Source organism: Neophocaena asiaeorientalis, unplaced genomic scaffold, assembly GCF_003031525.2.
Source record: "Neophocaena asiaeorientalis asiaeorientalis breed wild unplaced genomic scaffold, Neophocaena_asiaeorientalis_V1.1 scaffold154, whole genome shotgun sequence".
In the NCBI taxonomy this organism is placed as follows: domain Eukaryota; kingdom Metazoa; phylum Chordata; class Mammalia; order Artiodactyla; family Phocoenidae; genus Neophocaena; species Neophocaena asiaeorientalis.
Window position 1 is genome coordinate 4912790 of NW_020172982.1, and position 21070 is coordinate 4933859.

General features: G+C 40.8%; 1 protein-coding gene and 1 non-coding gene across 2 annotated transcripts in view; one reads left to right on the top strand and one right to left on the bottom strand.

The window, feature by feature from the left end:
* The window catches only part of LOC112397789 (ubiquitin-conjugating enzyme E2 E2), a 342257-nt gene that overhangs the window by 160266 nt on the left and 160921 nt on the right, over nt 1–21070 (top strand). The window lies entirely within an intron of this gene.
* Nucleotides 3186–3258, bottom strand: TRNAG-CCC (transfer RNA glycine (anticodon CCC)). Its single transcript has one exon. It is a non-coding gene; the product is annotated as a tRNA-Gly (tRNA).

The window sequence follows — 21070 nt, forward strand, 5'->3', positions numbered from 1 at the left end:
GTGTCCCCTGCATCGGCAGGCGGACTCTCAACCACTGCGCCACCAGGGAAGCCCGCGTTGTTAGTTTTTACCAGAGAGTAGGAAGTCTGGGTCCTGGCAGATGGTTATGCAGAGTTACGACTTTTTCAGCTGGTTTTCCCCTGTAAAATTCTGTTCAGGACTTTCCTCAAGAATTCTAAACGTCAGTAATAGTTGAAAGGCAGCAGAGGCGTTGAGAGCCGTGCAGGCTGTCGGCTGGCTGGCAGTCTCGGTAACAGGCCATTCACTGAGGTGGGGAGCAGAGGAGGAGCATGAAGCAGGTCTGAGCGAGACTGAGGTGGCTTTTAACTTTACTTAGAAACACTTCTAGTTCCCAATATTACTCATTTCAGGTATTTGTAAATTTGCATGATCTGTCATGTGGAGACACCCTTTTATCCCCGACTCAAGTATAGATCACAATAACAGAAATTCATGGCAGTGCTGATGTCACTGAGAAGAACTGACTGTTTATTGAGTTTTCCATAACTGGTGCCATGTTAAAATCTCAGCGTCTTTAATGACACTTTTCTCCATGAAGATCATCTTAGTAAGAATCTGAATGTATGTTTGTTTAAAAAATGAAAAAAGACAGTAACTTGAGTATAAAACAGGGTCACTTAGAAGTTTTATATCAGCTGCCTGAAGGTGGTACCAAAAAGTAAAAGCCAGTGTTAGTCTGTCCAAGGTCATGCCGTTCATAAAGATTTGGCAATGTAGAGAACAGTATAGAGATTCCTTAAGAAACTAAAAGTGGAGCTACCATGTGACCCAGCAATCCCACTCCTGGGCATATATGCAGCGAAAACCATGGTTCGAAAGGATACATGCACCCCAATGTTCATTGCAGCACAGTTTACAGCAGCCAAGACATGGAAGCAACCTAAACGTCCATCGACAGAGGCATGGATAAAGAAGATGTGGTACATATATACAGTGGAATACTACTCAGCCAGAAAAAGGAACGAAATAATGGCATTTGCAGCAACATGGATGGACCTGGAGATGATCATACTAAGTGAAGTCAGTCAGACAGAGAAAGACAAATATCACACGATATCACCATATGCAGAATCTAAAAACAAAAAAAATGATACAAAGGAACTTATTTACAAAACAGAAACAGACTCACAGACATACAGAACAAATTTAGGATTACCGGGGGGAAGGCCGGGGGGAGGGATAGTTAGGGAGTTTGGGATTGACATGTACACACTGCTATATTTAAAATAGGTAACCGACAAGGACCTGCTGTGTAGCACAGGGAACGCTGCTTAATATTCTGTAATGACCTAAATAGGAAAAGAATTTGGAAAAGAATGGATATATGTATATGTATAACTGAATCACCTTGCTGTACACCTGAAACTAACACCACATTGTTAATCAACTATGCTCCAATATAAAAATAAAAATTAAAAAGAAAGATTTGCCAATGTGTTTTCTGGTTTTCTTCTTCCGTCTTTTGCTGCCTGCCTTTTTTGATTCCCTTTTTTGTTTCTTCCTTTTTTTGTAGAAATGAGGCAGCATACCGCAAAGGCCAGGTCGGGCCCTAGGTTCAGATCCTGGCTCTGTCACTTACTACTTGTCTGATCTCAGAATGCTCTGTTTAACTCTCTGAGCAAGCTTCCATTTCCATATCTGTTAAAATGGAGAGAACAATGCCTGATTTATGAGGTTATTGGGAAAAATGAGAGGACAGATTTCAAGGGCACATTTAGTAAGCAGGAGTTTTTTATATTGTTATCATTAGACATCCAGTTGAAACTACAGAGTGACAAATTTGATGATTTGTAAAAAAGCTCAAACAAATTTGATGATTTATGGGTTGCTAAATAAAAGATTTTGGTTAAAGAGGAGATTGAAACTAACAGTTAAAATGAGTTTCCTAAAAATTATCCCCGAGGTTATCCGTGCTAATAACCCTGTCTTCCGAGACCATGATAATTGAGTTGACTGTAAGAAAGAGGGGCTGACGAAGCAGTTCTCCTGCTAACTTAAAGAAAATGTGTGTGCCCAGAGGCAGGCGTGTCCAGCCTAGTTAGACAAAGTACTTTAAAATCCAGCCAGCAGTACTTGAGACTTCCCTGGTGATGAATTGCCTGCCAAACTCTGCCACCGAGCATTCAATTTAATTCACTTATCCGTCTTGGCATATAGCTTCCTTATAAAGCCAGGGCCCTCACAGGGGGAGAAAGGTCGGCCGGAAAGCCCATTCCAAATCTTAAAGCGACCATACTTAGTGATATTTTGAATTCATGGGCTGTTTTCTTCCCAAACTCCCCAATTGTTTTGGACACATATATTTCTTCAGTTTCACGTGCTAAAGACATTCTCCAAAGGATGTCGTCAGGATGGCATATTCTTTCTTTTTCTCACGAGAGCCCTGACTTTCAGAACGGCCCAAAAAAGAGGACTTGCCACTATGCAAGTGGATGTCAAGCCCCTTCATACCCTCCTTCTCTCCCTCCCTCCTGGAGCCTGTATCCAAAACTAACCTGTCCTGTTTCTTCTCTTCTTGTTTGGGAAGGAAGTTTAAAGCCCCAGGTGAGATCTGAGACAACCTGGCATCATGGAATCAGCCCTAGTTGTCTACATGTCTGTTCTTTGGTTCTGTGACCATAGCTAGGATCTCAGTGTCCACAGATGTCAAATTATGTCTTAACATTTTGATGTCTTGATTAGCTGGAGGGTTCTTTTTGTAAAATTTTAAACTTGTAATTGTGAAAATGTCCAAACATACGCAAAAGTAAGGAGTGAAACCCCAGGTGCCTAGCAGCTTCCGCTACCGTCAACATTTGCTGGACTATTTCATCTCTCTCCTGCACTTCTCCCACTTTTTATGGTTTGGGGTTTTTTTGTGTGTGGAGTATTTTGAAGAAAATGCCAGTCCTCGTTTGATTACACTCCTAAGTTTCATTATACATCCCACGGAAAACCGAAAACATTCAAGTCTTTTGCCTATGCCTCTCTTCCCTCCCCCCACTCAACCCCAGGAAAGAATTACCAATAGTACAGAAATGTAAACATTTCTGTTTTCCAAAGATTTCTGATTTTATAATCTTGCTTCAGCAATTCTTTCTTTCGTTCGTTCTTTCTTTTATCCGCCCTTCCTTCCTTCCTTCCTTCCTTCCTTCCTTCCTTCCTTCCTTCCTTCCTTCCTTCCTATCCCTGACCAGGGATCGAACCTGGGCCCCCTGCCTTGGGAATGCAGAGTCTTAACCACTGGACCATCAGGGAAGTCCCAGCAATTTTTGTGTGTGTGGTTTTTTTTTGGTTTTTTTTTGCGGTACGCGGGCCTCTCACTGTTGTGGCCTCTCCTGTTGTGGAGCACAGGCTCCAGACGCGCAGGCTGAGTGGCCATGGCTCACGGGCCCAGCTGCTCCGTGGCATGTGGGATCTTCCTGGACCAGGACACGAACCCGTGTCCCCTGCATCGGCAGGCGGACTCTCAACCACTGCGCCACCAGGGAAGCCCCCCAGCAATTTTTAATGTGAAGTTTATAGAACCCTGGGTGGGTATGGGAACCTTTAGAAATTAATACAGCTATTTGTATGTTTGTGTATGTGTAGTTTGGTTTGGTTTGGTTTGGTCTGGTGGGGAGATCAAGTGATATCTTTTGTTAAAGTTTTGAAGGAGTCCCTGGCTGGGAGATTTTGAGCCTGGGTAGAGAATGTATAGATGAGGTCTCACCTGATCCTGAGGCCTTGCGTAAGTGGAAGCACTCTTTGTACAGTCGAACCTTGAGAAAGAATCTATTAAAATACACTAGCACAGCATGATGGTGTCTTTGTAACATAACACTGAGCTAATTCTGCTTACAATTCCGTATTTAGTGAGGCAGAGCCATTTAGGAAAAGACTATAAATAAATGCTGTCCACACATTTTTGGGAAAGGGTTATCTAAAGCTAGGTAGGATATATATTTGTGGCCTCAAGATCGAGTTATCAGTCTCCTCCAGTGTCTGTAAAGAAATACAGCTTTTCTCTTTCTTTGTACTAATAAAATGTTTTCAAGAGAAGGCCATTTAGGGCTTCCCTGGTGGCGCAGTGGTTGAGAGTCCGCCTGCCGATGCAGGGGACACGGGTTCGTGTCCTGGTCCGGGAAGATCCCACATGCCGCGGAGCGGCTGGGCCCGTGAGCCATGGCCGCTGAGCCTGCGCATCCGGAGCCTGTGCTCTGCAGTGGGAGAGGCCACAACAGTGAGAGGCCCGCGTACCGCAAAAAAAAAAAAAAAAAAAAGGAGAGAGAGAAGGCCATTTAGTATTGATTTGGGTTAGATACCTTATTTGTCAAAAAATAGATATAATTTATTTGGAAAAATCATTCCATCTGGGTCACACTGGACATCTAAATCTTTAAATAATACACATGCTGCTCCTTTGGTCCTGCAAGCATTCTCTCCCAGCCGGGATAGATGTGAGTTTAAAGCTGGTAAGTGTGCCAGCCCTGGGTAAGGCATTAGCTCTGTCGAAGTGTATCACTCTATTGGCCTCTTGCAGGTCCTAAGTCTTTATGGTAAGATATACAGAACCTGAATTAGAAATGAACTTTTCCCAGTTTAACACCAGAGTTGGAAATTGGGAGCAGAGTTTTGATGACAGTGAAATCTGCTCACCGAAGCAGAACCCAGCTGGGCCTCACGACCTATATCTAAGAGTCACAGTTCACAAAAACTCCCCAAGTTCTGCCAATACTTTTGTTTCATTTTCTTTTCCTTCAGGAATACACTTGTTACTTGGAATATGCTTGTCAGTTTTTGTGGTTTTGCTTTACTTAGATGTAATATCAAGCATGAGCAAATGCATAGGGTTATCCTAGCTTATGATGGATTTCCCTCAGGGATTATAAATTATGCTATCAGAAATCAGTAATGGTTTTTGCATGACTCAAAGAACAGGCTGCTGTATACGGGGCAGTGCTTCGTTTCTACTTTTGCAGGAGATTATTAGATCTGAGTAGCACAGTACCCAAAGCAGATGAGCGTAGCTAGATGACTGTGAAAGGGGCAGGGTACCACGTGTCTACTGCACCTTTAAATATTCAACGCAACATCAGTAATGCAGGAAAGCACCGAAGGGAGAGTTACGCAGGTTGACTGTTAGAAAACAAGTATTGGATCACAGAATGAGAGGTTTCTGTGGCTGTGATAGAATGCCAAACCAAGATCCATGTGTGTACAAAACAATCAAGTATTAGTAAGATGTACATAGAATAGAAGAACCCTTGGGTAGCATTTTCTAGAAGTAGCCTTATGGCTGCTCCCTGATTAACATGCTCTTACATGGGGAGGAGGTGAAAAGACAATACAGTTCACCCGTGAACAGCACAGGGTCCACTTAAACGCGGATTTTTTTTTCGATAGTAAATACTGCATTACTGTGTGATCTGCTCTTGGCTGAATCTGTAGATGTGGGACCGTGTATATGGAGGGCCAGCTGGAAGTTATACATGGATTTTTGACTGTGCAGCGGGTCATCACCCCTAACCCCTGTGTTGTTCAGGGGTCATTTGTATGTTGTCATTCCTTCTAGTGAAATCTTATCTTCCAAATACTTTCCCTCTAACTTTGTAAGGCAACCGGGAAAAATGGATGCCGTAAAACTATTTATTTTGAACTCTTTCTGCTATAACTGGTGTATGCTCCTCTTTTTTAGGCTCTATTAATTTCTTAGGGCGGCTGTAACAAATCACCACAAATTCAGTGGCTTAAAAACAAAAGGAATTTATTCTCTCACAGTCTCAGGCTAGAAGTCTGAAATCAAGGTGTCAGCAGGGCCGTGCTTCCTCTGAAAGGTCTAGAGAAGAATCCTTTCTTGCCTCTTCCTAGCCTCTGGAGGCCCCCAGCAGTCCTTGGAGTTCCATGGCCCTCCTTGGCTTTGTAGCTGCATGCACCACTCCAATCTCTGCTTCCATTGTCACATGGCCTTCTTGCCGGCACGTGTCTCCTCTGTCTCTGTACCCAAGTCTCCCTCCCCTTTCTCTTATAAAGATACCACTCATGGGATTCAGGGCCCACTCTAATTACCTGATCTTAACTTAATTACATCTACAAAGACCCTGTTTTAAAATAAGATCACATTCACAAGTTCTAGGGCTTAGAACTTGAACATCTCTTTCTCAGGGAGACAAGTTAACTCAATAGAGGGGCCATAATCAGCGATAAGCTGAAGGGCTGGTTTTCAGTGTTAGATTCAGAGCTACGGTTTTATTTCTTCTTGGTTTTATTATAAAATTGTTAATCGCAGAGTTAAAAAGTGGAGGTCAGTCTTCTGACGTAATGGGAACTTGTGTTAAGTGAGAGATGATTTTACTTTGTACAGAATGTTTAGTTTGGTTAAAATTTTCTGTTTTTATTTTCTCTCGATAGTGTTTAAACAACAATTTTAACCTTTAGGATATGATTTCTTGATTTTTCCTTTTATTTTTTGTTGCTCACATACTTGACACAGACTTCCAGAAATAGATGTCAAGAGAGTAAATACAGGGTGGGAAATAACTGGCCGTGAACTCTGTTGTTTAGCACACACACAAAGGCATGAGGCGTCTGTGTTATGAATGCTCTAATAAACCCTCCAGTTTATTATGGAGATTAAGGTTGAGGAATACTATTAATTATGAAGTGTATAGTACTTTCAGTTTTTCTTTCTTACTAATTTTACCCTTACAATAGCCCTGTGAAGTTAGAGTATGTATTATATCTACTTAAACGATGGGAGAACTGAAGTGTGTAGAGTTAATATGAATCCTGTCCAGTGCACCAAGTGGCAGTATGTGTAGATAACATAAAAGAACAGATCATATGTCCCCTGCTCTCAAGGCATTTAGATCTAGTGTGGGGTGCAAACAGGCAACAAGCAATTATATTTAATGTAATGTCAGTGCTAGAGGTATCTATAGGCTGCTTTGGTAGCAAATGGGTGAGCTGTGACAGAAAAGGAATGACAGTTCTTAAGGAAAAACATAGAATGAACACAGACCATTCCTTCCTTCCGTTTTCCCTTTTTTTTTTTCTCCTTCTCACCCCTCTTCCCCCCCCGGAACTGGCATACAGTTTCTAAGTTTTAAAAAGTTTGGTGAACAAATTAAAGAGAATGATCCTTGTAGAATAATGTGCTCTGAAGGATTAAGTGCAGATATATCACATCACAGAGCAGAAACTCAGGGCAAACTGTGTCTGCTCTAGTCCAGGGAAATCCAGGAATCAGGCAGCAAACTGTCTCCTGCAGTTGAAGCCCTGGAAGAAGCCATCTCAGCTTCTAAACTACACGTGGCAGTTAAGGTCATCATGGCCCAGTAACCTGCTGGTCTCTGATCCGTGTCTCCTGGGGGAGAGGCAAGCCCTGCTCTTTTGTTACTTGAGGAGGAGAGTGAAGCTCCACTCCTGCTTTCTCCCTTGGAGGTTGAGGATAATTCTGGGCTTCACCTGCATGTCTGTTGGTTATTGAGGGCGCCCTAAGAAGAGTCAGGAGGAAAAAGGGATTGAGGTCAAATTTGTATATGCTAAATTAAATTAAATATTTCAATATTACAACTTAGAAGTACTCCAGTAGTTTCTTCTATAATAGTGTCTCAAAAGAATGCCAGAAATGTCCCAGCTGTCTATTTAACAGTTCTGTCATTTTTGGCAAGTTACTTAAGTTCTCTGGGTTACATTTCCTTGCACCAGAAGACTGAGGTACAGAGTGTGAAAATTAAGTACTTAGTGCGGTGCATGCAGCCTTCCAAGGAGTCAGTGAACTGATGTTGTTGTTATAATTATATGCATAATTTTGTTTTCAGCAGTTTATGAAAATCCTTAGTGCATCATCGCTAACTATGCATTATTAAGATGAATAATTCTAATTGGAACGAAAGTGAAATCACGGTTGCTTGTCTGTGTGTATATTGATCATCAGATTGTGCCAACAGCACGTTTAGATGACAGTATGAACCTCATATGTAGCTAACTTGTGTTCACCGAAGTGTCAAGCCCCCCCAGAGACGATGCAGAATCACCAATGATTATAATCGCATATTTAATTCAATAGAATAACTTAATGTATTAAGTTAACTTAATGTAAATGTTGGGCTTTCTTAATAAAATGCATTGCAGTTGTTTATAATCTCCATTTTCACTACCTTAAAATTTATTTGCTGTGTTCTTAAAGAAAAGATTGTTGTTGAATTTTAAAGTGCCTTTGACTTATAAAGGACCTTATTTGTACACTAGATCATTTTGGAAGGATGTAATCTCACTTAGTAGTAGTAGCAGCAGCCGGACTAAAGTGGTTTCAGAGAGCTTTCAGAGGCACAGTGCTCTTAGCTGATGGTTCTTGCTAGACGTTATTGACAAGCTTAAAGTATTTAACCGCTCTGTGCGAAATTAGAGGTAGACTGTTAGTGGAATTCCTACTGGTTGAATATCAGACAGGAAGATTGGAATGTCGGTTCCTCAAGATGTTTGGAAAATGCAGTTCAACTAAGTTAAATTTGGACACCTGACTGTTTCTACCATAGGTAAGAGTCCAGAGACAATTCTTTTTCCCTCGTACCTTTACTCAGGTACGCTTACAAAGTGATGCAGTGATCTCAAGATGTGGTTCAGGACCCCAGCATCAGCATCACCTGGGAACTTGTTAGAAATATACAACCTCCAACCCCTCCCCATACTTACAGAATCAGAAACTCTGGCCTGGGAGCTCAGAAACCTGTGTTTTAACAAGCCTTCCAGGGAATTCTGATGCGGCTGAAACTTGAGTATCATTGCTTTTTATCACATTGGCTCTTGGCAATTTGATGGAAATTTTAAGGAGAAACTGACAAACTAGAGAAAGTATTGCATCGTGGACAGGGAATCAAGATGCTTATTGAAAAGATAATTTAAACTTCAGCTCGTCATGTGGTTAACATTAGGCAAAAATTTCCCTTTAGCTTTGTAATAGAAACAAATGATAAGTGTTTCAAGCCATTAATAAGAAATTCATATCGTATTGATTTCTGCAGTAGTATGGCTAATATCCCTTTGATTGTAACTTTTCCTAATGATGTTTTAACTATACACCCTCAGGGAAGAGATTGGAAGTATTAAATTTCAAGTTCCAACTGTAGTTGTTAAGATCGGTCCAGCCTTAATCGTTTGGTACCTCCCCTTGCCCTGCCTCCCAAAGAGTCTAAACGACTTTATTTCCCTCAACTTCTAACGCTCCTTCTTCACCTTTTGGTGAAAGGGATTCAATTACCTCTGTCTGGAAGCATGCTTCCCCCCCCCACCTCTTTGTCTTGACCTACTCATTCTTTAGGTTTTAGCTTAGACATTTCTTGAAGTAAACCTCCCTTAGCTTCTCTGTGTTCCCATAGATCCTGTGCCTAGCACTAGAAAGTGCTTGCCTGTGTATTGCTCTGTAGCCCTTCATGCACTATACAGACACACCTCGGAGGTAATTCGGGTTGGGTTCCAGACCACCTCAGTGAAGCCAATATCACAATCAAGCGAGACGCGTGAATTTTCTTTTGTTTCCCAGTGTGTATAAAAGTTATGTTTACACTATACTGGAGTCTGCTAGGTATGCAGTAGTGTTATATCTTTAAAAACAACGTACATGCCTAATTTTAAAGTGCCGTAAAGTTTTTTATTGCTAAAAAAATGCTAACCATCATCTGAGCCTTCAGTGAGTCGTAATCTTTTTGCTGCTGGAGGGTCTCGCCTGGGCAATGATGGCTGCTGACTGATGAGGGTCGTGGTTGCTGAGGGCTGGGGGGCCGTGACAATTACTTAAAATAAGACAGCAGTGAGGTTTGCTCCATCAACTGACGCTTCCCTTTATGAACGATGTCTCTGCAGCGTGCAGGGCTGTTAGACAGGATTTTACCCCCATTAGAACTTCTTTCAAAATTGGAGTCGGTCCTCTCAAACCCTCTCAACTAAGTTTATGTAATACTCTAAATCCTTTGTCATTTCAACAACCTTCACAGCATCTTCACCCAGAGTAGACTCCATCTCAAGAAACCGCCTTCTCTACTCATCCACAAGAAGCAGCAGCTCCTTATCCATTCAGGTTTTCTCGAGAGATTGCAGCAATTCAGTCACATCTTCAGCCTCCACTTCTAATTCTAGTTCTCTTGCTGTTTCCACCACATCTACAGTTACTAGCTCCACTGAAGTCTTGAGCCCCTTCAAGTCATCCATGAGGGTTAGAATCAGCTGCTTCCAAGCTCCTCTGAATGTTGATATTTTGGCCTCTTCCCATGAATCACAAATGTTCTTAATGGCATCTAGAACGGTGAATCCTTTCCAGAAGGTTTCAGTTGACTTTGCCCAGATGCATCAGAGGAATCACTGTCTATGGCAGCTATAGCCTTATGAAATGTATTTCTTTAATAATAAAACTTGAAAGTCACAACTACTCCTTGATCCATGGGCTCCAGAATGGAATTTGTATTAGCAGGCATGAACACAGCATGAGTCTATTTATCTACTTGTTTGTTTGTTCATTTATTTATTTTGGCTGCATTGGGTCTTCGTTGCTGTGCACAGGCTTTCTCTAGTTGCGGCGAGCGGGGGCTACTCTTCGTTGCGATGCGCGGGCTTCTCATTGCGGTGGCTTCTCTTGTTGCATGCCACAGACTCTAGGCATATGGGCTTCAGTAGTTGTGGCACGTGGTCCCAGTAGTTGTGGCTCGCGGGCTCTAGAGTGCAGGCTCAGTAGTTGTGGCACACGGGCTTAGTTGCTCTGTGGCATGTGGGATCTTCCCGGACCAGGGCTCGAACCTGTGTCACCTGCATTGGCAGGCAGATTCTTAACCACTGCACCACCGGGGAAGTCCCACAACAGGAGTCTTGTACATCTCCCTCAGAGCTCTTGGGTGACCAGGTGCATTGCCAATGAGTTGTATTTTGAAAGGAATCTTTTTTTCTGAGCAGTGTCTCAACAGTGGGTGTAAAATATTCAGGAAACCATGTTGTGAACAGATATATGTGCTGTCATCCAGGCTGTGTTGTTCCATTTCTAGAGCACAGGCAGAGTAGATTTAGCATCATTCTTAAGGGCTCTAGAATGGTAAATGAGAATTGGCTTCCACTTAAAGTTACCAGCTGCTTTAGCCCCTAACAAGGGAATCAGCCTGTCCTTTGAAGCTTTGAAGCCAGGCACTGACTTCTCCTCTCTAGCTATGAAAATCCTAGGTGGCATTTTGTTTAAATGTAAGGCTGTCTCATCTACATTGAAATATCTGTTGCTTAGTGTAACCACCTTCATGAATTATCTTTAGGTAGGTCTTCTGGATAACTTGCTACAGCATCTCCATCAACATATGCTGCTTCACTTTGCACGTCTTTGTTACGGAGACGGCTTCTTTCCTTCAACCTCTGCTAGCCTCAGACTTTTCTTATGCAGCTTCCTCACCTCCCACCGATTACAGATCACTATAACAAATAAAATAATAACGAGAAAGTTAGGAATATCATGAGAATTACCAAAATGTGACACAGAGACATGAAGTGAGGAAATGCTGTTTGAAAAATGGTGCCGATAGACTGGCTCAGGGCCAGGGGATCAGTATATTGACTGTCAAGGAAGGTCCTCAAGTTCAGCATTGTCCTCAGCTTCTAAAGGCTATTAGCTATATGTTATCACGTATTTTCCAAGTTCAGTTTCACAGTGGGGATTTCCTTTTATCGTGTTTGGCAAAAGATAGGCGTTCAATGAGTCAGTGTCAGTAGCTCAAGAAATAGTATATTAGCCTTAAAAAAAAAAAAAAGCTGCATCCAGGTATACGTCCCAAATTGACAGGTGAATTCAATCATCACTTCATTGTGTTATGGTTAAAGCTGATCTAAAGGTGCCTGTTCTTACAGGTTATGGTTATTTGATATATTTTTTTAAAATAGTCCTATAGGAATTTGGCGTTTAGTCTTGGAAGGAAAATAATTAACCTCTGCTGCTGTTATACCATAAATTTGGTTTCATTTATGTTTTAAACCTGAACTATTTTAAATTAACCATAGTGACTACTAAGCAGAACCAGAAAACCCAAATATATTTGGTCGGTCAGACCGGCAGAGATTAAAAAGATGTAAGTCGGCTTGTCAAGGCCGTGGGGATCCAGGCAGCGCTGTGTGCTGCTGGTGACGCTGTAACTCGGCACAGTCCTTCCAGCCGGCAGTTCAGCAGTGTGTGTCCCGTGACTGTGAAATTACAAAGGCAGTGACTGGACAGGTGCTCCGAGGTGTTGGTCCACGGCTCGCCATGGAGCATTTTGTGTAATAGTACCCTAAATTTCCGGCAGCGAGAGCTTAGTGAGGTAAGTTGTGGTATATCTGTTGAACAGCATGAATAGGCGGCCGTTAAGATGTTGATCGATATATATTATACGTATTTATGTATATATATAAATATGGAAAGACTTGCTTATGTTAAGTAAAAGGACGGAACTGCATAGCTGTAGTTACTTAAGCAAAGGAAAACTTTCAGAAGGGAATACACCAAAATAACAGACATTTCTGGGGAAGTAACTGTGTGGAATAGTGTAAAGCTCAAATATTTTGAATTCGTGTGTGTTTTCCACACAGACTTCTAGGATAGCGGTTCTCAAACTGTAGTAACTCAGTAACTTCTCAGAAGTCTTGTTGACTATGTAAATTGCCTCAACCCCAGAGAATCTAATTTAGTGTGAGTCTGAAAACCACACTTTCAGCAATACTGCTGAATTTATTTTTTATAGTTTCTGTTCCTTCTCCCTAACATCTATACGTAGTACTACTAGAAAATTATTTTAATAGCACTAGTATTACATATGGTTGTGTGTTTAACTTTAAAAAATGCTCATGTACATAAGACCTAGCCTCAGAGAACGCTAGGGCTCCCTGGATGCTTTAGGAATACCACAACGCATGAAATGTTTTCTGCCAAACAGATTTAAGCTGCTAGGAACTCCATTATGGTGTTTAGGTTCCTTTGAATAAAGAGGGTTTTTTAATCCAAAAAAAGGGGTGGTGGTGTTGAAAACAAGAGAGTAATAAACAACAGATAAAGTGGAATATACATTGTTTAGTTCCACGAGAAGATGAAACTGATTTTCAAAGTAATATCTCATTTTAATAGTCCACATTTTAATGTTATAAAGGATGCACCTGTTTCATGTTGTAAAACAAGTATTAAACTCTGACTTGACAAATTGGAAGCTATTTAGGACTCAGACTTACTACATTTCCCATTGAGATTAGGTTTTCTTTTTTCCTTCACAGAATAAAGCTTTTCCTGACCCTTAGTAGGATATTTCCTTCCGTTCTCTTTTTTTTGTCTTTGCTATGCCAATTTTTAGTTTACTACAGCATCTGACCTTTGTGGTTTGAAAAACGGAATTTATGTAAAATTGTATTAGAATATAGTAAAATCATTCACTGAAGAGAAACTGAGATAATTTTAGGACCTACGAAATTATTTGATAAAGATCTTTTTCTATAATGTAAAGCATGTCACAAAGAAGTTAAATGTTTGATGAAATAATACTGATTTTGTGTATTATATGAGAATTATATGGACCTTTCTGTTGCAAACCTATCCAAGCCAATTTGATTATTCATATTTTTTCAGGTTCTTTTGGTAATTGTCACAGCCCTGCTTCAGGTGAACGGAGATCTCAGACCAAATTTTGCCGCACGTACAAACCTTTGTTGTCACGCAGACACAAAAAAGATCATAGAACCCTTTTTCATAGGCAAGTAAATTCCCTGCTTTGTCCTTTTAAACATGCTGGGACAAGCACTAAGGCCAGGAAATATTCTGGTGGTAGGATTAGCTAACTTCCTGGTCTGATTAGACATCAGAATCTTCTACTAATTTGGGAAGGGTGTTTGGTGCAGGAACAAGGCCTGAAGGCGGTCATGACCTTGCATGCAACTCAAAAGGAATTAGACTACGGGACTTGCCCGAGAACCCACTCCATTCACGCAGAGGTGGAGGAGCCTGGATGCTACTTCTGGCCAGTCACTTACTCTGAACGCTGTTTATTTCCCCAATAAAATCTATTGCTGACCTCTTTGGTGCTCACAGATGCAGCCTCCATTGGAGGTGCAGGTAAACACATTGCATCCGTCTGTCTCTGGAGTGAAAATCTTGAAGAGAGTCTTTGGCCAAGCTAACTAACCACTCTCAGAGTGGTCATTCTTGACTAGGCCCCTTGCATGTTAACTTGCACATGTAGAGATACATCATATGATCTATACTGATATTTTTTCAAGTCTCAACGATGATCAATTAGTGGTTTGTGAAAAATCAGTGGGGCCAACGTCTTGTGCTTTAGTGTAATTTGGAACGGGATGGGATAGATGTACATTGCTTGTAGTAAGTATTATTTTGTGAACCTTTTCTTTCTGTTATATATGTATATATCATTGGGTAGTGATATAAAATGTATATCCCGCTGTCACAGACACAGATAAAAATGTTTGAAATCAGCAGTTAGTATTTTAAAGTAAATTACAGATGAGGTACAACCATAACTTTAGTCAATCCTAGATTTGTAACAGAATAGAATTTACTGGCTTCTTGAGGGTTATCTTAGTAACTAAAACATCGGAGCCTTTCCCATATTTCCAAAGTTCCGTTACTCTTATGCGGAGCTGGCAGCCAAGATACTAACTGAAAAAGAAAAAAGTGTTGTTTGTTGAAAAGCAGGTTTTATGCTAGGCATTCTGTCAACCACTGAATGTTTTCTGGAGGTGTTAAAAATCGCTGTTATGATAGATCTTTCATGTTAGCACGTAGACGGACTCCCTGAATCTTCAGAACAACAGAAGAAGGAGATGTGTTGCGATGTGATGATTACAGAGGTAATGAGCCTCAGTGCCAGATTTAGCAGTATTTAAGTCATGCTGTTACTTTGCAAATGATACTTTAATACGGCTAAAATTCCCTTGACGGTAAGGATGTTAGATTAAAGACCTTAGCACCTGTTCTAGTCTTCCTGATTTTGTCTTTCACAGACGTTACTTTTCAAATGTGCCCATCGTAACCCTTGAGCTGTACCGTCTCTGGCTATGCAGATGCTGCAAATGTAAAGAAGAGCTACCCCTCCTTCACCCTCAGAATGAGCTCTTTTCGTTGTTCTATCTGTACCGTGATGGGTTTCTGTTACCAGATCTCCCTGAGAGCCAACATGGCAACGACAGGAGTGGAAGCCACTCAGGACTTGAAATAGCACAGGGAGGTGCCTTCTCAGAATCACCGGAGCAGCTGTAGGTGTTGCTTGAGGATTTGTGTTTCGTCTTGTAGGGGCTTTGCAGAGAGTATTCCCACTCGCCTGCTCTGCAGGGTCTTGAGAGAGACCTGAACTAGACCGTGAGCCTTTTCCTTCACATTGTGGTCTTTGTGCCAGCAGATAGAAGGAGCCGAATACATACTTGCCAAGTGAATGAAGGGGTCATTAATTTCATAGACGTCGTCTTCTCTGGAGGCCTGGCCAGCCGATTTGGATTGCATGGCACCTAGCGCATGCAGTGGGGATTCTCCCTCTGCCCACTCCTGCTCAGGGCTGCGGAACCCTGAAGACTCTGCCTCACTCCTCAGCTAATCGGTTTCAAAACCAGCAGTCAGACTTGCATGGATGCCGACAAAAGGCCAGCTGGTAGGCTGCCAAGTCTCGGCTTGTAGACACAAGGACGAATAAACAAAATACTTTTTATTTTAACATCTTTATACTTCATACTTTATTGGAGTATAATTGCTTTACAATGGTGTGTTAGTTTCTGCTGTATAACAAAGTGAATCAGCTATATGTATACATATATCCCCATATCCCCTCCCTCTTGCGTCTCCCTCCCACCCTCCCTATCCCACCCCTCTAGGTGGTCACAAAGCACCGAGCTGATCTCCCTGTGCTGTGCAGCTGCTTCCCACTAGCTATCTATTTTACCTTTGGTAGTGTATATATGTCCATGCCACTCTCTCACTTCATCCCAGCTTACCCTCCCCACTCCCCGTGTCCTCAAGTCTGTTCTCTATGTCTGCATCTTTACTCCTGTCCTGCCCCGAGGTTCATAGTCAGAAAGAGAAAAACAAATACCGTACGCTAACACATATATATGGAATCTAAAACAAAAAAAGGTGGTTCTGATGAACAAAATACTTTGGAGGCATTTGGGAGGTGACAGATGCTTGAAGAAAGGAGTCCACGATGGAACATTAGAACAAGTGGCCCTCATCTACTGTAGAATTTAAGATTTTCTAACAGAAATTATTATTTATGTTAGTTTCAGTTGTCCACTGAATGTGAGCTCGTGGACTGCGTGAGATATGACTGTTCACACATATTTTTAATCACTCATTAATTCGATACTTACTAATGAGATATAACTCTGTAGTAAGAATGCCAGTGACATTCTAAATACAATCCTTCCTTTCACGGTAAAAGAAAAAGAGTCTCTTCTAGAGAATTTGGACATAAAGGCGCAAACAGATGATGAAAACCACCTGTGATCTCACCATCCAGAGATGATGAAGATCAACGTGTTGATATCTTTTCAGGTTTTTATTCTGTTTGTGCCAGTAATTTTTATAAAAATTAGATAAAATTAACTCTAGTTTGCTTTTTTCACTGAGCAAGTTCCCCATATCATTAAAAAAATCTTCAAATGTATAATTTGTAATGACTTCATATTCTACTGTTTGAATATATTACGTTATTTAACCATTTTTCTATTTTTAGATATTTACATTGTTTCCATTGAAATTATGTAAATATCAGTATTCTACTGTAACCTCTGTAGCCTCCCACATGGTGCATTGAACATAACAGGAGCCCAGTAAATGCTTAGTGAAGGTATGAACTGGTTAGATTTCCCAGAAGGAACTCTGTAACTGCTTACTGAGTAACCTCTTGAATAAAATGAAGGAATTGGATTAGAAAGCTTATAAAAGAGGTCTTTCTGTCTGTCAAGTTTTATGATTATGTGATTTGGAAAAACAATTGTAATTGACAGTCCCATAGTCAGTCACATCATATTAAGATGTATGTATAAAGGTCATACAGGGCTCTTTTATGTGGTGTTGGAAGTGAAGCTTAAAGTAGTTGGAAGTGCTAGAGAGTAATGGAGGAGTTAGACAGTTCTAAGAAGCAAGGCCCCACCATCTCTCGGTGACCGTTCCTTGTCATCTGTAGTCTGGGGACAAGTCACGTTCATAATTCTAACTCCCATGACAGGTCTTTACAGTTCTCTTCGCCATTTACCCCAGACCCACTTGTGAAGAGGCAAGAATAGTCACTAAGTGTTGAATCATGATATGTCTGTTGATATGTATATCTGAAATTTAGTTTAAATCCTGCTTCTTCTAGGAAGTCTTCTCCCCAGACTCCCCTTCTTTCCAGGACAGGAATGGTCTTTACCTGTATATTCTTCTGCCTTTGTAATTAGAACCACACATGTTCCAGACAAAGCGTTGCCTAGTCAGGAACAGAGTAACCTTGAGGAAGAGGATAAGAGCAGTTTTCAGATGGGTAAAAAGGTGGTCATGTGGATCGTGTACGAGAAGTAGCATCCTTATTCCTTTTGCTTTCAACTGAGGAAGCAAGATTTTAGTTTAGCATTAGGGAGAACTTTTCTGAAAGTTAGAACTCTTCCAAAGGGCATGGTCTACCTGAACATGTGTGAACAAGTAGTGTTGAAGCATCTGTAGGATTGTTGTATGGGGTGTTCCTCTGTTCGCTTGAAGAATAATTCTCAGATCATTTAGGCAGAAATGCAACAGAAGATATTTTATACATGTTTGTGGTAGGCACAAACTCTTATGAAATTAGGTAGTGATCTATTCTATTGCAGTCTATTATCACCTGGCCTAGGAGATGGGCTTATGCTTATTTGAAAGGTGAAACGTAACAGGAATAAATGCAAATACACAAAATTTGGCTTTCCCAAATGATAGCAGTTGTTGAATGAGAGAAATGTGGCATAATGGTAGATTTGTTGACCAGTGTTGACGAAAGACCAGGAGATTTGTCGGTCAGTGAGTCAAAACATCAGTGGCATAGTATTTGCATATAATCTATGCACATCCTCCTGTATCCTTTAAATCATCTCTAGATTACGTATAACACCTAATACAATGTAAGCACTATGTAAATAGTCGTAAATAAAATGCTACATAAATAGTTGCTGGGCACAGCAAATTCAAGTTTTGTTCTTTGGGACTCTCTGGAATTTTTTATTCTGAAGATTTTCGATCCGTGGTAGGTTGAATCCACGATGCAGAACCCGTGGATATGGAGGGCTGACTATATAGGCTGTTTGCTTGGAAAAGATTCTGTTTCTAGAAGGTGTGGCATTCGAGCCGGTGGTGGATGATCGATCAGTTGTCAGGAAGATAGAGTGAAGGCTTTAGACAGGGTGACATTTCAAGTTCCTTCCTATCGTGAGATTTTTGAGTCACCAAGTTCTAGGTCCCTGTTGAGCTGTCCTGCAAGTGAACAGCCTCCCAATGCTGGGCAAGCGAATCCATTGCTCTTAAAGACTAGGTTTTCTCTCCTTGTCTACGTACAATATATGGTGAAGAGTTTGCAGTTCTTGTTTAAAAGGTCCCTTCTAGGTTAAGGAATCACAACATTCAGTGAGAGCTTTAGGATCTCTGAAGCTGTGCCTGTTTCATTCTCCTGAGTACATATAAAACAGTTTATAGCCAGTGCTTTAACTAAAGCCAGTTTACCCCAGTCCTAACACGCCACATGTCTTGGGAGTATAGTACCTCAGCCATGCAATGTGACGTGAACTAAAGATAACTTTAAAAAAAAAAACTCTTAACTGGAATTATCTTATATTTTCAACTCTTAACTGGAATTATCTTATATTTTCATTATTTATCTTAATAGTAAGGATACGAAAATAAAGCCCTGCTAGTTCATTTTTCATTTCTCAGTCTATATAATCTTTTCTGAAGATTTTATATAGGAGTGTATGTCTAGTTCTGGTCTTAGCTCTTGTTTTAACGTTTAACAATTATTTCTCTCTTATCAGGATGGCAGCCTAGATAAGAGCTCTTGGTCTTCTTTCACTTATAACTGCTTTTAATTACTTGATAACTAACACTATAACCTGTATAATGTTTGCATGACCAGTGTGTTTTTTTGTTTCTAAACAGTTATTGTAAGAGGTACCAGGTACTTTAAAACATGTATCTTAAACTGGAATATGAGCCATTGCACTTTGGCAAAATGTATGAAGTCTTTATGAGGATACTAACGAATATTACCAGTGAGAATAGAGCGTAAATCCCACATCCGTTTTTTTTTTTTTAAGATTTTTTTGATGTGGACTTTTTTTAAAGTCTCTATTGCATTTGTTACAATATTGCTTCTGTTTTATGTTTTGGTTTTTTGGCCGTGAGACATGTGGGATCTTAGCTCCCCCACCAGGGGTTGAACCCACCACCCCCATGCATTGAGAAGGCAAAGTCTCAACCACTGGACCGCCAGGGAAGTCCCACATGCGCAGTCTTTAGTTGTGGCATGAGAACTCCTAGTTGTGGCATGCGGGATCTAGTTCCCTGACCAGGGATCAAACCCAGGCCCCCTGCATTGGGAGCACGGAGTCCCAGCCACTGGACCACCAGGGAAGTCCCCAACATCCTTTCTCGAATCCTAAGATCGGAAGTACATACGTCCTGGGGCTGCCTATCTATATGCGTAAGGACCATGCCTTAGCTCTGGAATGCTGGAAACAGAATCCCACGCCCTCCTTCAGCTCATGGTGCTCAGTTGCCCAGCTTAGTTCCTGAGTCTGGGGCTTGACCTCTTGAAGAGTGGGAAGAAACACTTCCCGCTGAGAATTTTGAGAGTGAGTGGATATTTTAAGAGTTTCCCTTCAAGCTTTTCTTCCCTGACTCATTTGGAAAGATAAGTACTGTTTGATAATTCTGTTTAATTCAGTATTTACTGTGCCAAGCTCTACAGAAAATACCAAATTAAATAAGACATAAATCTTTAAGGAGCTTCTTTTCCGTAGTCAACCAGATAAGTCTAAGAAGTAAAGCAAAGACTACATAATTTGTAGTACAGTGTTAATGAAAAGATAGCAAAGACTTGCAGTTATCATATTAAGGTACGAATGATTTCCTAACTGTATTCATTTATCTACAATCAGTCACAAAAGAAGCAGTCAACGGACAGATCTCCTCTAATAGAGGATTGGGTAGCCTTTCTGCATGGAGAGCAAATACTAATGGACTTGAATACGTTTGCTTTTCCCGTGTGTGCCTTAATTAATACTGAATTTGATGGCTTTTTCCTCTGGTTTCTAAGGGTAAATATAGAAAATTTAATCCTATTGTTTGGGTTAACGAGCAGTCTTTTTACAGTCTTATGCGCATTGTACCATTAATGAAAGTTCTTCTGCTGCAGGAAAAATATTTTATTTGAGAAAGAAAAAGCAAATTGAGTTACTATTATTGTGTAAGAGCTTCGTAGTTAAGTATTGCGTCCGCTGGATCTCAGCTGGGGCTAAGGTACCCTGATAGCTGTGAGATGGTAAAATAATGGAGACGTTCAGAGATGTAGGGCTGTGATTTTTATATAAATCAATTTGATTTATAATTGGTAGAGTTTATTTACCTCTATGATTTGGTAGATGTACTAAGCCCAGTAAGTTGGTATCAGCTTTCAATTCATGTTTACTTACAAGCCTTCTGTAATAATAATAGCATGAATTCTTTTAGTAGTATGAATGATGAAGTGAAAATCAACACTTGTTTCATTCTTTTTCTGCTTTGCCATGTTTTTACCACTTGACTACGGGAAATTCCGGTCGTATACCAAGTAGGAGATTAATATAATGAAGTCTGTTTTCTCATCACATTGATCAACACGTGGCCAAACTATACCCATCCACGCCCATCTCACTTCAGATTTGAAAGCAGATCGCAGGCTTTCATTTCCTCGTACATATTTCAGTATGTGGCTCTGTAAGTTAAGAACCTTTTTATCTTTAAACATGACTACAATACTGTTGAAAAAACAGAGCTGCTTTCTAGTTGCAGGTAGGAAGTAAGGAATGCTGGAGTCCAGCCAGGTTCTGATGCATTTAA